Source organism: Leiobunum rupestre, chromosome 1 (genome assembly GCF_980474605.1).
Source record: "Leiobunum rupestre chromosome 1, qqLeiRupe1.1.hap1, whole genome shotgun sequence".
Classification (NCBI taxonomy): Eukaryota; Metazoa; Arthropoda; class Arachnida; order Opiliones; family Sclerosomatidae; genus Leiobunum; species Leiobunum rupestre.
Window position 1 is genome coordinate 7,021,629 of NC_143384.1, and position 15,581 is coordinate 7,037,209.

Here is a 15,581-nt window from a genome sequence, read left to right on the forward strand (position 1 = left end):
TAATTGAATTGCGCTGCTCGATCGATTAAAAGCATTTCAAGCTGCTGGGGGAGCCGGTTCATTTGTAGCGTGACGTCACAACGTTAAGGAAAGTAATAGCGTTGAGCCGATTACGTGAGTACTGAAAAGCTTTCAGTAGCTCTTGACGTAACGCTGCAAACGATATGCAACGGTTCAGATACCGGTGCAGGTCCGGTTACTCGAAAATGATTCTATTTTTTACTTCAGAAGACAGGAAATACGGCTTAAGATGACAAAGATGGGCACAGGACCATCACGCCACACGTTTAACTAATTCAAAGCGTGAGGGGTGGGCTGACCGAATGTTTCAGGGTATATTCCCGTTGGATAGAATCCTATTGGGTCGAATTCCCAATGGATCGAATTCTAATTTTGCAATCCCATTGGGTCGAATCCCATTTATTCGAAAAAGGGTAGGTAAGGTTTGGCTAGGTAAGGTTAGTTTAGGTTAGGTTTCATGCTTTCACTTGTGAGCAAACAAATTGTCGGTCGAATGGGATTCAGTTGAATGAAAATCGACCCCATGGGACAAAACCACGTTTCAGAGTTCAATACTCGGGGAGGGAAAAGGCCAATGCGGCTGACGAACGCCACTCAAAATATGGCCCCAAAATATTAACCCTTCCTAAGGCCAATTTGGCCAACTAACTTTCACTGAATCTTTTGATTAGGGAAAGGTCCTAATTTTTTATTGTAAGCCCAAAGGCGATAAAGACAGGGTTATAACAGGGAGCGAAGAAGTAATATTACAATGATTTTCTGTTAATAATCTTAAAATATAATATATAGTATTTTATCTTCTTAGTTAACTTTCGATAAATCCTCTAGGCGACAGAATACCTTGAGGATTAATGTTTCGCCAATTTTAAACGAGACTTTCAAAGAAAATTGTTTCAGATAAAACACTTAATTTTTTTTCAATGTTGAAATAAATGCTAAATTTGATCCTGGTGAACGCACATTTAAATTAATTATTTTGAAAAAATTATTTAATTCGATAACAGGAAAAATCAATATTAAGCGACACGTAATCCAAGCAATTTTTCCCAAATGTTTATATCAGCTAAAAATGGTTTTAATAATGTTCTTTATGCTTGGAAACTACGCGATATGACACGTAAATTGTTGTATCCGAAGCGCCATCTCTTGTAATTTCTATCAATCTAAAATGTATTAACAAATGTGGCCTTAATCATTGGGATAATAGGAATATAAAATAAACAAGTAAGCGTGAGTCATTATGTAGGTAAAAAACAACCAAACTCTAGTAAAATACACTGTCGGTGGAATTCTGCAGACTTTCCTAGGAAAGTTGGGATACGCCTTCTTTCTTTCAACTTTCTTCTGCAGTTTTCATTGGGCGCGACGTCACCAGTGAAGAGGGACCGTACATTTGCGACCCCTTTGTTCCGATTGGTTCTTATTACGTCATACAATGACGCCACACGAGAGTGATGTTGTATCTGCCATCTGTGCGACTCCAATGGAGCTAGATCAGTTCTGTTCAGTACAGCTCGTGTTTTGCTACCTAGGTTCGGCTTATTTTTGGCCCTATGAATTCTATCGCCATCTAGGCTACGCTGAAGGAGCTAGTTCAGCTCTGTTCGGTTCAATTGAATCTTTCATGAGCTTATTTTTAACTCTATTTATGTTGTCGCCATCTAAGACTGTTTTGGTAAATTAAATGCGCCATTTTTGAATTGTACATTGTCATGTGGCGCTGACTGACTTTTTGATTTACTTTGAAATTAACTATTACTTAGAAATAATATGTATTTATTAATTATTTTATGAATAAAATTAAAATAAATTTGCATAGTTAGAATTAAAATAGGAAAAAATAATATTTGTAGGTATGAGTGTTCATGCACAATTTCTGAGAAACAAGTCACTTGTTAATTTGCTTTTCAGTAGATAACAAATAAATTTGATTTTGATACAAGTTTCTTTATTTATGTAAAATAGCATATATTTAACGTTTAAAATAGGCTATTTATTTTAATGAAAATGGCAAGTAGTAAAAGTTCCAGGTGGACTGATGATGAAAAGGAGGCATTGATGTCAGCCAAGGAGACCCAAGCTTATGAAGACATTCGACTTCATAAAGGGGGGTCTCTTACCCAAGCCCAACATAAAAAGTGGGAAGGTATAACCACAATGGTTAATTTTGTTGGTGATAACAACAGAAGCTCCGCTGATGTTCGAAAGAAGTGGAGCGTTCTAAAAAGTGAAGCCCGGAAAGCCGCAGCTAAGGTTTCGGTTTTCATAAAGAAAACAGGAGGTGGATCAGGCACAGACGCTCCACAAATGACGTCCACTGAGGAGAGGGTGAAATCCCTACTACCGTCAGTGACTTACGCAGGAATTACTGGTGGCATAGATACCTCCCTACCTAGTTCTAGGTAAATATAAAAATAAAGCCAGTAACGTAGTTCGAATAGGGGGCATGTGTACCCACAGACATCGTTCAAAGGGGGCCAATGTCCAGGGTAGTGCAAAAATTGTAATATAAAACCTTGTAATTGCATAGGGAGAACGTTATTCTAAGGGAAATCAACGGGCACAGACAGTCAAAGTGGGGCAGTTGGCCCATTTGTTCCAACCTGCGGGGGCCCATGGAGGGGGGATGTGAAATTTATTTTATTTCACAAAAATAAATGTGCTCCCTCCCCCTGAACTGAAATCGTGGCTACACCGCTGACATCAACACAAAGTTTATAGAATTTTATTATAAAACAGTGGACAATCAACGGTGCCTGATGCTGGGAATACTGGTAACAGTAGTGGTTTCCTTGCAGAGGGTTCTGAATTGACTAGTGGTACATGGTAAGAGTTGATTTGAAAATAATTTGGCCATCCTATACAACATGTCCTGGTTTCAGTGAATCTTTTGAAGGACCAATTCTATCCTTTGGTGATAATATTTCATTTTCCGAGTTCCTAGAAGATTCTAGTGGAGTTGATCCAGAGTATTCTGCGAGTAAAATGTACGTATTAGGAAATATATTGATTGAAAACTGTGGTATGATATTGTACGTTGCCTATATAGTCATGATGAAAACAACAAGTAAGCAAGATGATATACATAACCTTTTAAAAACCAATTTCATAGTATTTTACCTGAAATGTCATATTAATAAATTGTAAGTAATATCTACCTCACTTACAGTGAAATTCGATGTCATTTTTAGTGATATTCGATGTCCGTTCCAGTGTTATTCGATGTCCGTTCCAGTGATATTCGATGTCCGTTCCAGTGATATTCGATGTCCGTTCCAGTGATATTCGATGTCCGTTCCAGTGATATTCGATGTCATTTTTAGTGATATTCGATGTCCGTTCTAGTGAAATTCGATGTCATTTTTAGTTATATTCGATGTCATGTTTAGTCATATGATATGTCATATCTATTTTCAATGACCTTTACCGTACAATATTGACCAATGAATGCAATTTAAATATAAATAAGTGTAATTATCAATTGTGAAACTAATAATTCAACATACTTGGGTAGATTGTTCAATCAAACTAATCTAAAATAACAAATATTTGAATTATAACTCAATGACAATTACGCAATGTGATAATAACATTTACATTTAAAGGGATTCTGCGAAAATCGTTCAAACTCAGGATGATAATGAACAGTAAGAATAAGAAGGTCCATTAATTCAAATTTGTTTTCAATTCTTCCAATGCGGTTACTATTTTCAGAGACAACGTCCTTGCCCAGTTTCTTTCAACCTTTGGCCAGGAGATCAGCAGTAAGATGTTAAGTCTTTAAAGTCAATGGTTTCATTAACTTTGTATTTGTCTAAGGCTTTAATGTCGATTGCAACAGAGATGGCGATGGAGCTGGAAGCAGCTCAAAGGTCCAGCACCAACAGTCATCTTCTACCACTTCAGGGGCAGGAGCATCTACTGGTAAACGTTTTGTTCTAATTAATGATGGCTTCGAAAGATGCTACTTCAGTTACCTGCATGTTATGGCTTGAGAAAACTATTGAGGACACTTTCCCCAATAGTTTCTGGCTACTTGGCCGTCCTCAGTCGTACGCAGGAACAGTTTCACCTCAGACGATAACTTAATTTTTCAGATAACATATCCAGAAAAAGAGCACTGCCATTTAAGGAGAAGGTGACTGCCACATTTGACGAGATTGTTCTTGATGAAAAGAGGTTGTTCGTCAGTATTGAAACCATAAGTGCCAACCAGAAAGCAGTGTTGAGGAGTCAAAAAAACAAACTCGAGCACAGGAAAGGCAAGCTAACGCTCTTGAGATGCAAACACGCATTCTTGAGCGTTTAGCTGCGAGCCATGAACGCTTTGAAGCGATTCAAGAGAGGCAGAACAACACCCTCTCTGCACTGTTGGCAACTATTACTGGCCTTCAACCTCCACCTACAAATCAGTCCAATCTTTAATAAGAATTATGACTGAGGATAGGCCTGAGCACATTTAAGTGTTACGAAGGAAAACCTCATTAAAAAAACGCGCCTTTATTTCTACCTCATGGGTGGTGTGGAAAAAAAATAATTATAACCTATGGTGTGTGCTATATTTGTTAGATTTAACATTACCTCTGCTTCCACACATAGGTCAACTAGGCTTTGCCTCAATCTTCGACCCCTTTGCAGATAATTATTTCCCTCTTCAGCGGCGGCTAATGCTTCTGGAACCATTTGGTGGCCATTGGCAATTCTATGAATGGCTGCCTCAAGTTGAGCTGTAAGTATAGAAATGTGCATAACTAATACAAATTGTAATGCATAACTAAAACCTTATTACCTGGCGGAACAGGATTCGGAACTTTTCTGTCAAGACAGAAGTTGTGTAACAGACAAAAAGCAAATGTTATCGCCACAACTTTATCTGGTTGATAACATAAAGCGCCTCTTGTTGTGTCAAGACATCTAAACCTTGATTTCAGAATGCCATTGACCCTTTCGATGATGTTCCTACCTGTGAAATATTATTATATTTCATAACTATAGTCTACACACAACGAATTTCAAAAAGTTGATAGTCTAATTGCTCAAAAGAACAAGTAGTCCTTGCGAACTGAATATTTTGTTTACCTCTTTTATGACGTTTATTAAATTCTAACTCTTTGGGGGTACTAGGGTTCAGGATTGGAGTTACAAGCCAAGGCTGTAGTCCATAACCATTATCACCTAATAGATAACCAGTTGGCATTTCTCCACCTTCAAACCTCTGGCATAACCCACTGTGACACCAAATAAAAGAGTCATGAACGCATCCAGGCCAATTTATTACAGCATCCAAAATTCTGGTTTCATTATCAGAAACCTACGAGAATGTATAATTTTAGTTTCATTCTGGGTTAATATTCTACTCTTATTAAAGTACCAATTGAACATTGATCGAGTAGTTGCCTTTACGATCTAAATATTCTTGGCTGTTAAACCTTGGCTCCTCCATACAGATGTGGGTACAGTCCACCGCTCCCAGAATATCGGGTAGCTGGCACCACCTCAAAAATGACATCTAAAGGTATACAGAATTGTAATATATTGTCAAGTCATACACTATTTATGAAACATACCTTGGTATTCTCCACAATTTCCTCACGTAATGGATACGAAATTAAGTGTCGTAGCTTTTAATTTATCGCGGTTGTTACACGCTCAATTGCTCGACTTATGGAGGGTTGACTCATACCATTTTCATAATTGGCTCCCACCACTCTTTGGAATGAACCAGAGCCATAAAATAGAAGGGTAGCCAAGATTTCATGCTCAACAGTAACTACACGTACTTGTTGACCCTCTCTTTTTGTAAAAGAGGTCTTAACTCATCAATTAAGAAACGAACGTCGTCTTTTCTCATTCTAAATTGAAGAAGAAACTCTCTATCGGGCATTTCAAAAGCATTTCGACGAGTTCTTCTGTAAATTCTTTCTCTATTTTCAATAATCGCAGCAGCAGCAACAATCGCAGCAGCAGCACCAGGAAACGCCATTTTGAAAACTAGCAGACGACAATAGAGCTAACATGGGGCTAAAAATAAGTTAAACTTAAGCTACAGGCGCAAACTGTTCTGAACTGAACTGAACCTTGTCCTTCGGAGTCGCATAGATGGTGATTACAGTCTCACACTCACGTGGTGTCATTCTATGACGTAACGACAACCAATCGGAGCGAGGGGTCGAATTTGTACGGTCTCTGTTGACGTAATGCGGCATGTGACGTCGCGCCCAATGAAAACTGCAGAAGAAAGTTGAAAGAAAGAAGGCGTATCCCAACTTTCCTAGGAAAGTCTGCAGAATTCCACCGTGTGTCAGTAAATGAAAAACGTTTATATATTAGATCAACAATATTGTCTACCAAAAAGGTAAGGTCAATCCACGCAGTATAGGTAATCGTGAACACCATGGGTCAACGGATTTTGATGGAATATTACAGGACGATTGATGCCGATATAAAAGTTTCCAATTTCAAGTATTTCAGGAAAAATGCAAGCCATTATTTCTTTATAGTAATTTTTGTTATACCCCACGAAATCGGCCTATCGGAAAGTTCATTTCGGTACCCCTTTCAACCATATTTAATAATTTCGTTAATATACCTAGTAATTTAATGAAATAAAGTGACTAAATGTAATTTAGGCTGAAACAAACGATAAGCCACTCCATTTTAGCGTAAATATCAAATCTCATACGGTATTGGGTCATTTGTGTGGAAAAAATACTTTGGGGGGGTCTCTTTTCGGAGGCTATAGCGAAAAGCGTCCAAATCGAAAAAATAATTGAACACCCCATAAAATAGTTCTTAAAGAGATCTTTCGAACGATGTCTTAAAAAAATTGAGTATTTTATTATTTAGTGCCGAAAGATGTATTTTAAAATTAGCTTCATATTTGAAAAACATAGGTCTCTAAATTAACTATTGAAGTGGCCAACATATATCATTAGCTAGTCATAAGGGAAAGTTAACTGTCCTTTTTAAATTAATTCGCAACCGAAAACTATCTCTACGCCCCCTTTGATTCACCATTTAAAACTAGATACGTAGCCGCTAATGTAGACGCTATTAGTTTTTCCTCATCGTTATTCGTAAATTTGACTTTATAAATAATTATACATGCATTAATTTTTGCATCGTTTGCTTACATTTTGATTATTTAAGAAAAAAGATTTAATTTGTCTGTAGTAGACGGTGAAGCTAAATGATAAAATACCCGAATAAGTAGATTAGTCCATAATTAAAAGGGATAAAATAGTTAAACCCTAAACAAATTTGATGATATTTAAAAACTTACAAATAACTCGTACCAATAGGTCTTCGAGCAAACAAAAAGACGCAAATCTCGGATCAAATAGATCTTCAAGTAAACAAGTTGGCAAGCCAAATTATACCTCTCCTCGGAAGAATGGTCCCTAGTGGTATTAATTTCTCGAGACGACCCTTAAAGATATCTCCGCAATTCAGAGTTATTTACTAAAAACGTAATCCCGGTTCTATCCCGCCCGGTATAAAATTTTAGTTTTAATTTAAATAATTGAGACGAAACAACCGAGTTTAAATTATTCAGAATAATATAAATTAAGTAGTTACAGCAGAGAGTTAGACGTACTAAAACAATGCACAATTGAATTTAACCCTATTTACAGAACAAATTTATCAGTTAAATATAATACGAAGCAAATTCTAATGAAATAAATATCTACAGAGGGTATTTGTATTTTTCTCGCTTACGAAATACTTGCCGCATCTTTAACGCTCATTTTATTTCAACACTCGCCCTTGGTGAAGATACCGTTGAATAGCTATATTCGATATCTGGTAGTGGACGACTCGAAGACTTCCTGTTGACGTTGTGACAAATCCCGCATGAAAAAGACCAATACCGTCCAATTTCCAATATCACATAATGACTCGCATACCCAGGAAATCAATGACTGCATAAGGAATCGTAGATGTCCAAATATCCACACCAATAAAAAATAATTAACAAGAAGCGATAAACTTACCATCACAAATCACAGAAAGCCGCTTGACTAAACCACAGCTCGTATATCCATAAATGACCGTAGACGGAATAGTTAGTGCGACACCTTACCATTAACAAACAGGAATTTTCGACGTTATTATCATGAAACCGGATAAGCTAAACAACACGACGTACACACTATAAAGTATCCTCCAAAACTGGACTTTTTCGTGGAAACAAAATAATCTCAAAAAACCAAAGATAAAAATATAAGATAATAATAATAATAATAATAATAATTGGTTTATTTAGCTTCACTTAAGAGAAGTATATATACAATTGATATAGGCCAAGTCAGAAATGACTTTTAGGCCATGTAACCCCAGGCAAGTATAGGTGTGAGAGGTATAAAAATATCAAATACCAAAGAGGAAAAAAAAGAAGAAAAAAAAAACTTACAGAGCAAATTCAAAAGAAAAAAAAAATATATAAATTTTAAATAATGCAAAAAATTTTAAAATAGAAAAGGGTATAGTACAGTTACATCAATTAGATATTTTTAGTAAAGGGGGCTGTTTATTATGAAATTTTTCGCCTTTTTTTTAAACTGCGTTAGATTTTTTATTTCATTCGTTATGCATTTATTAAATAGATTAACACCTTTATAAAAAATAGATTTTAACATTTTGGCGGTTTTTACTTTTGGTAGGCTTAGTACATTGTTTTGTCTTGTGAATGTATTTTTAGGGTTATTTAGTATAAAATTATTATTTTTATAAATAGTCAATGATTTATATATAAATATCAAAGAACAAAAGTCATATAATTGATATATGGTTAAAATTTGCATAGATTTAAATAAAGGTTCTGTGTGGTCGAGATATTTCATACGACAGAGTGTTCTAATTGCCCTTTTTTGAATAAGGAAAATTCGTTTTAAATTCAGTTCAGTGGTGTTGCCCCAAGTAGAAATACAGTAAGTTATTCGAGAATGTATCAAAGCATAGTACAGCTGTTTACAAATGTTATCCGTTAGGAGAGATCTATTTTTTGAGATTATATAGGTAGCAAATGATATTTGATTGGCTAATGCAGAAACATGAGTGTTCCAGGTTAGATGTTCATCGAAGTTTAGACCCAAATATTTATAATTTGGTACTCTTTTTAGATTAACATTGTTAATTTTTAGGCTCTCGTTATGGCAGATATTCTTGTTAGGATTGGAAAATATTAAATAGACAGATTTATCAATGTTTAGTTCTAAATCATTTATAGTCAGCCAATTATACACATCTTTTAGCTCAACGTTGAAATATCGTATTATTTCATTTAAATTACTACCACCTTTTAATCCTAGCGTGTCATCTGCATATAAGTAAAAATTTTCCTGCATTGAATTAGTCAACATATCGTTGATATATAGGTTAAATAAAATTGGAGAGAGGACAGATCCTTGAGGAACACCAGCCTGAATATAGATTTCGGTTGATAATACACCTTTTACTCTTGTTTGGGTTGTTCTTTTAGATAGGTACGAAGTTATCCAATTGTGGCTATTTCCTCTTATTCCCATTAAATACAGTTTATGAAAAAGCCTTTTATGATGTACAAAATCAAAAGCTTTTCGTAAATCTAGAAAAACTCCTACTACAATGTTACTGTTGTCTAAGTTATCAATCAAATGTTTATAAACTTTATTAATCGCCAATTCTGTGTTACTTTTCGATCTAAACCCAAATTGTTTTTCATTTATTATTTTATATTTTTCACAAAAATTACTTAGGCGTTTATAGAAACAGTTATCGAATAATTTCGCTAATACTGAGAGTAAAGATATTGGTCTGTAATTATTCGGCTCGTTTTTATCACCGCGTTTGTGGATCGGTATTATTACAGTTTTTTTTAGGGCATCTGGGTATACGCCTGTATTAAAAGATAAGTTAATTAAAAATGTTATGGGCTTTTTAATAAATTGGGATGAAAGTTTGATGATTTTTGGTGAGATATCGTCTAATCCTGGGGAGGCATCCGACCGCAAGTTTAAAATGTTTGTTTCAGTTTCCTTTTCATTTGTTTCACACAAAAATAAAGTATTCGGAATATTTTTAACGTTATGGAATGAGTCATCGTTGTTTTTTATTTGTTGCTCCTTTGGGACTCGGGAATTGAAAAAATTGTTTAAAATTTCTCGACAAATATCGGTATCAATTTGATTTTTTTTTGCTTTTCCTATTAGATTATTTACAGTTTTCCAGATATTTTTTATATTGCCCTTTTCTGAATCTAATTTTTTATGGTAATAGTTATTTCGAGCGTTTCGAAGGGAGTTATTACAATGATTCCTTGCTGTTTTAAACCTAGCAAGGTTAATATCATTTGGGTAAGTATTGTAACATTTTTTAAGTTTGTTTTTTGCTTTTATTAATTTTACGAGGTCAGGGGTAATCCATTTAGAAGCGACTTTATATTTTTTGATTTTACGGTATGGAAAATTTGCATTGTATATATTTGAGAGGATTTTAAAAAAAAAGTCAAACGCTAGATTTATATCTTTAAAGTTATATAAGTTTTCCCAGCTTGTATTACTCATTTCTGATAAAAATGTATCTATATTTTTTTGTTTAAAATCTCTACATTCTCGTACGGGTTTTTCGATTTTAGCTTCTTTGAACATAATGGATATGGGGTAGTGGTCAGATATTGCCCAGTCTTTTTGTATCGTAATTCTTATACTTGTGTTTGTGTAGCAGTGGTCAATTAGTGATTGCGTCTCATTTGTTACCCGGGTTGGATTTTGAACTAATTGGTTTAAGCCTAGGCTATTATGCATATCTAACAGTAGATTAGTATTGGAATTGGGCTTTTGAAGATTTATATTAAAATCTCCAATTATTATTTTTTTGTCATTTATATGGCCTAGGTTTTGTATAACGGTTTCATAATTCTCAAAGAAAGGCCTGAATTGTGTACCTGGTCTATAAATTATACATAAGCTAATATCGTTAATTTTTACACCATACGATTCAATATGCTCGTTATTAATGCTGACATTTTCTATTACTTCAAAGAATAGACAAAAAAACTACATTATCTCCATTCGTAAAAATAACATACGACCTTTCCTTTGCCTAAAACCTAGATACATATTATATTAAAAATAAAGAGTATCCGAAAAAACTAAACCTACTGACAATTAAAGAGTTTAAAAACGTCATTAAATAATATATTACAGATTTATAACACAACGTAAAAGGAATCAATAACACAGCGGCTACGAATCAAAAGTCCTAAAACCGCGCTCCCGGTTCAATTCCCGACGAAATAAAAACAAGTTAACAAAAATTAAAAAACAAAGTTCAATACAAAATATCCACATCCGTTTAGTAATAAAACCCGCTTTATCATAATGGTTCCTTTAAGTTAATATTTCCCCTTAGGAAGTCAATGGCTCGGCGGTGAACAATGCGACTCGAGTTCAATTCCTCGATCAAGGTTAATTTTAACATAAAAATACTTAAATATTTAATTAGTATAATACTTAAATATTCAATTAATATAATACTTAAATATTTAATTAATATAATACTTAAATATTTAATTAATATAATTTATAAATATTTAATAAATATAATTTATAAATATGTAATTAACATAACTTATTTATAAATTAAATATTTATAAGTTATATTAATTACATATTTATAAATTATATTAATTTATGACAAATAATTTATGTGACATGGCTTTGAAACATCCAAAAATGTTTTGGAAATATGTTAATCGCAATGTCAAAAGTAAACCAATGGATATACGACTAAAATGTAACGGTAAATTTGTTACCAGCCCCGTTGAGCTCGCTGAAACATTTTTAAATAATTTTTCTAACATAGCAGTTGACACTGTTAAATTTGACCAAGAATTCGATTACGATACCACTAAATTATTTTCAAATACCTATAGTTCAATTATTCTACTAGAAGAGGATATAAAAAATTCAATTTTAAAGTTAAAACTTACTTTTTCTACTGGTATTGATAAAATACCTCCCTTCATCTTAAAGGGGTGTGGTGACATTTTTGTACCATTACTATTACATATTTTTAATTTATCCCCAAAAAGTAAAAAATTTCCTTCGTTGTGGAAAAAAGTTATCGTTAGTCCCATTTTTAAAAGTGGTTTCGCTGGTGACCCCAAACACTATCGTCCAATCTCGTTACTTTGTGTTTTTGCCAAAATTTTCGATAGCATTATACATGAACACTTATCAACATGGTTTAACACTTTTACAAATCCGTGTCAACATGTATTCACAAAGGGAAAAAGTGTAGAAACCAACCAAGTTTCTTTCCTAAATAATTTAATGCCAAAAATAGTAAATAACCAACAGGTAGACGTAATATATTTAGATCTGGCCAAAGCATTTGATAAAGTGTCGCACAGTTTTCTCCTCAAAAAATTAGAACGGTACGGCCTGTATGGTTTCATTTTGGATTGGGTAAGAGACTATTTAAGTGATCGGGTTAATTTTTTTAAATGTAATAGTGTTGTCGCAGATGTTAATTACCCGGTTAAGTGTGGCGTACCGCAAGGATCCTCATTAGGACCATTATTTTTTAATTTATACATCTACGATCTCCAATTTCATGTTATCAATTCGCCGACGACAACAAAATTGGCCGTACAATAAGAAACATCACAGATTGTCACTTAATTCAAAATGACTTGAACTCTTTAAATAATTGGTGCTCAATTAACAATTTGCCGATAAACCCAACTAAATCAGTACTTGTATCGTTTAGTAGGAAAACCAATACGATTAGGAATTCATATCACTTAAACGGAATAGCTGTATCTCGACATGATAGCACCAAAGACTTAGGTGTTATATTTGACAAAGGCCTGTATTTTCATAGTCAAATTCATAAAACATTAGGTTCCTGTAAACGCTTGTCCTTGTTGGGTGTAATACTCAAACTCGCGAGAAATATAAGATCTTCTCGTCATTTTGTTTTACTGTTTCAGGCCCTTGTTCGCTCAAGAGCGATGTTTGGTTCCTTAGTTTGGGGTGGTTGTAGCGATTACCTTTTGTTAAAAATTTAATCAATTCAAAGAAAATTTATCGACAATCTTTATTTCTTCTTTTTAAAAAACACTCGTAAATACAATTATTTAAATATGCTCGAAGATTTTGGCTTAAACACATTGTATAATTCTCATAAGCAAGTGGAACTTGCATTTTTGTACAAATTAGTTAATAATATAATTCCTTGTCCTAACCTATTACCACATTTAAATCTGTCTTTTCCAAACTACGCAATTCGAAACACAAGTTTGTTTAAAACTAAAATTTGTTCATTGGCCCCGTTAACCGAATTCAAAAAACAGCTAATAAGTATGTTTCCAGGATTGATTTATTTTCCTGCAAAATTTCCGACCTTAAAAACTTAAAATTTTCATAACTATTATTTCATTTTTATGTTACTTCAATTTAACAGAATATTCATTGTTTTTTATTGTTTTTTTTTGTTTTCGAATGTTGTTAAATATATTGAACGATACCCTTTTATATAATCCTTCTATGTGTTCAATTTGAAACAAGCGTGTATTAACTTGCTGATACTCCATGTATTGTTTTAATACACATTAAACATTCTTTTCATTTCATTTCAAATATTTAATTAATATAATACTTAAATATTTAATTAATATAATACTTAAATATTTAATTAATATAATACTTAAATATTTAATTAATATAATACTTAAATATTTAATTAATATAATACTTAAATATTTAATTAATATAATACTTAAATATTTAATTAATATAATACTTAAATATTTAATTAATATAATACTTAAATATTTAATTTATATAATTTATAAATATTTAATAAATATAATTTATAAATATGTAATTAATAGAACTTATGAATATTTAATTAATATAATTTATAAATATTTAATAAATATAATTTATAAATATTTAATCAATATAGTTTATAAATATTTAATTAATATAATACTTAAATATTTAATTAATATAATTCTTAAATATTTAATTAATATAATTTATAAATATTTAATAAATATAATTTATAAATATGTAATTAATATAACTTATAAATATTTAATTAATATAATTTATAAATATTTAATTAATATAATACTTAAATATTTAATTCATATAATTTATAAATATTTAATTAATACAATACTTAAATATTTAATTAAATATAAGATTAATATAATTTTTAAATATTTAATTAAATATAAGATTAATATATTTTATAAATATTTAATTTAATATAAGATTAATATAATTTATAAATATTTAATTTAATATAAGATTAATATAATTTATAAATATTAAATTAAATATAAGATTAATATATATTATATATATTTAATTAAATATAAGATTAATATAATTTATAAATATTTAATTAAATATAAGATTAATATATTTTATAAATATTTAATTAAATATAAGATTAATATAATTTATAAATATTTAATTAAATATAGGATTAATATAATTTATAAATATTTAATTAAATATAAGATTAATATAATTTATAAATATTTAATTAAATATAAGATTAATATAATTTAAAAATATTTAATAAAATATACGAATTATATAATTTATAAATATTTAATTAAATATAAGATTAATATAATTTATAAATATTTAATTAAATATAAGATTAATATAATTTATAAATATTTAATTAAATATAAGATTAATATAATTTATAAATATTTAATTAAATATAAGATTAATATAATTTATAAATATTTAATTAAATATAAGATTAATATAATTTATAAATATTTAATTAAATATAAGATTAATATAATTTATAAATATTTAATTAAATATAAGATTAATATAATTTATAAATATTTAATTAAATATACGATTAATATAATTTATAAATATTTAATTAAATATACGATTAATATAATTTATAAATATTTAAAATGATGTAGAATGAACTATAGTACCTGTAGAATAAGTGTGGTAAAATTAAACGACTCTAGGCTTTAAACGTAACTCTTTGTTAATATATTCTTTCAAATCTTTTTACACATCTACACTCTTTTAAATTCAATCTTCAACTGACTTCTTCACGCGCCTCCGTTTTCAAAACTCCCCTCGCGCTCGCAACCCGCTCCGTTTACACGTGCTTTATTCTTTCTCTACAATTTGTTTATCATATACATTTGTTTTACAATTTTGTTACGCTGAATATGCCAAATTATATTACAGTACCTAACGTTAGAACTTCGTAAAGGACATTTGCCAAAGCTGTTTTTTATAAAAACACCATACTTTAACAAGCGTTGGTGGCTGAGTGGTTAGATTCGATTCCCGGCCGGTGCCAATAAATTGCAAAATGATACTAAGACGAATACCGTGAACAATTGGTGGAAACCCTGCCGGTGGACGTTGAGAGGTTGCATAACACTCAGCACTCGGTCCGAGAAAACGCCTGTACAAACACAACAGACTCAACATCCACAACCATCATAACACAAATACCACAATCTCAACACCCACAACCATCATAACACAAATACCACAATCTCAACACCCACA